At 47.1% G+C, this 2,752-nt stretch overlaps 1 pseudogene; it reads left to right on the forward strand.

Moving 5' to 3' along the window:
* Positions 1-535: 535 nt before the first annotated feature.
* LOC102017567 lies at positions 536-2,009 on the forward strand (annotated as a pseudogene).
* Positions 2,010-2,752: the final 743 nt, after the last annotated feature.

A 2,752-nucleotide genomic window follows, 5' to 3' on the forward strand; every position in this document is an offset into this window, starting at 1 on the left:
TTTTTGGTTTTTCTCCGGTACCGGGAACCGAACTCATGACCTTGCGCTTGCCAGGCAGGCGCTTTGCCGCTGAGCTAAATCCCCAGCCCCAAGATGAAACAATTTAAAAGAAGGAAGCTTTATTTTGGGTCAGGGTGTTGGACTCCCATGTTTTGGGGCCGGGTGAAGGAGAATGTCCCTGTGGAGAATGTGTGGTGGAGCAAAGCTTCTCACCTCCTGGTGGCCAGGAAGTGGAGAGAAGGAGAGGACTAAATTGAAGTTAGTCTCTAGGATTCATTCCAAAAATGTTAACATTGCTGGCAGCGGGGTGGGACGGGGGAGCCACCAGCCCGCCAAGCCCCAGACCTGGGAGGGAAGGCCCCTCCTGTTAGCCCAGACGGAAAGAAAGAAATGGGGCGACCTGGTAGGTAAAACAGGTAACCCCAGGGCTGGGGAGATAGCTCAGTGGTGCAAGTGCCTGCCTGACAAGCACAAGGTCCTGAGTTCAATCCCCGGTACCGCCAAAAGAGGTGGAGTTTAAAATAAAGGAAGATGGTTTATTTGAAAAAAAAAAAAAAAGAGGGAACCCCAATTCATTTAATTTGGGGGTCTTTCTTCTGCATGAAGGTACAAAGGGAAATTTTCCTCTTCCTTTCCTCATACTGAAGAACACATACGTCAGTCTGTTTTTCCTGGTCAAGCAGGGGAGACCGTAGCCACAGTGCTTCACGGCATGCATCTAACATGGGGCTGGTTTTAACCCCAGCACTCTGACCTAAACTGCTCAGCTCCCGGAAATTCCAAGGAACCCGGTGGCCTTACTCCTTCAGGTGGAACAGTGTGCGACATGGGAAAGAAAACCGAGAAGACAGCTGACAGCTCTTCTTCAGAGGATGAAGAGGAGTATGTCGTGGAGAAAGTGTTAGGCACATGGCTAAGGGGCAAGTGGAGTATCTGCTGAAGTGGAAAGCCTTTTCCGAGGAGCATGAGACCTGGGAACCAGAGAAAAACTTGGATTGTCCTAAACTAATTTCTGAGTTTATGAAAAAGCATAAGAAGATGAAGGAGGGTGAAAATAATAAACCCAGGGAGAAGTCGGAAAGTAACAAGAGGAAATCCAATTTCTCAAACTGCTGATGATATCAAATCTAAGAAAGAGAGAGCAAAGCAATGATATCGCTCAGGGCTTTGAGAAAGGGCTGGAACCAGAAAAGATTATTGGAGCAACAGATTCCTGTGGTGATTTAGTGTTCCTGATGAAATGGAAAGACATAGACACATGAGGCTGACCTGGTTCTTGCAAAAGAAGCTAATGTGAAATGTCCACAAATTGTGATAGCACTTTATGAAGAGAGACTGAGGTGGCATGCATATCCTGAGGATGTGGAAAACAAAGAGAAAGAAACCGCAGAGAGCTAAAGGAGGGGGTGGGCTCTGTCATTTCTCTTTGGACATAATCCATTCACCTCCCTGCCCCTTTTTCCTTCTACCCAACCCCTTTATCCTGAACACATCCAGAAAAATGTGCTTATCACTGTGCTCCACAAAAAAGAAGTTAACATTTTAGTGGGTTCTGGAGAGAAGGTTAAGTGAGACAAGTTCTTACTACAGAGGAAGTTATAGACTAGGAGGGAAAGTCAAGCAAATACCCTCTTTTGGGAGGATATGCAAAGGGACAGTGTCTAAGCCAATTTTACCAAGGTGGAAGCTTGACACAGGGCAGGAAGACTGTGCGCGCATGTGTGTGTGTGTGCATGGACAGTCTCACTACATAGCCCAGGCTGTCCTCGGATTCGTGATCTTCCAACCACCTGTGTGCTGGGATTCTTGACATGCCCCACATTGCCTAACTTGGGAACATCTTGGAAAGATGGCTAACCTGGGTTCTGCAGTATGAATATTAATTAAGTATTCCAAGATAAGAAGGCGACCAGGGGCAGTATGGTGAGAGGGGACAGGATGTGTACAAGGGCAAGGTGACAGGTAAATCTTACAAGAGGACTGCAATTCTTTCAACAAGCAAGGGAACATGTAGAGATAAGGCTGGAAAGCAGGAATCCAGTCCTGAAGCACCTACTGTTTTGTGCTAAGGAGCTGAACTCCATTGTATATGTGTGTGTGAAGTTAGCATATTGAAAATTGCTGGCCTTGAACTTACTATGCAGCCTTGGACACATGGTGATCTGCTTGCCTCAGCCTCCCAAGTGCTGAGATTATAGGCGTGCACCATCACACCCAGCTAATAATGCATTTTAAAAGGAAATGCTTTACTTCTGTGTATTGAACGGAGCAAAACAACAGAGAAACTAGTCAGTAGGCAGTTAAGAGTAACCTAGTTAAGATAGTGGTTGTATGACAGGCTTTTGTGGAAGCAGCAAGGCCTACGGTGTAATACCTGGATGCAGACAGAGGGCGGTAAGGGCATCTGTAGGGAGCAGGGAGAAGTGGGCCCTGTTTATAGGGATGGAAAGAAAGCAAGGGACATAAGGCAGGAGAAAGATGTGATAAAAATCTGTTGTCAGAGTTCTTTGGTGGTCTTGCACCTCAGTGGGCAGAGTCCTTGAGGCATCCAGTGAAAATTTTGAGTGTCTCCGGTTCTCTGGGGACCTGCAGGAGTCCTTGTCCTGCCTTTTTTTTTACAACACCCTGTGTTTGCTGAGGACAGCCTCGGTGCTGAGCTGTGTCCCCACTGAGAGCAATGCCTGTGCTGGCAAATAGGTTGGGGGCTGAGAGAGTCGGTCCAATTTGAGCCTGAGAGTGGTGACTTGGTTGT

This window comes from Chinchilla lanigera, unplaced genomic scaffold (assembly GCF_000276665.1).
Source record: "Chinchilla lanigera isolate Chin_1 unplaced genomic scaffold, ChiLan1.0 scaffold00016, whole genome shotgun sequence".
Taxonomy (NCBI): domain Eukaryota; kingdom Metazoa; phylum Chordata; class Mammalia; order Rodentia; family Chinchillidae; genus Chinchilla; species Chinchilla lanigera.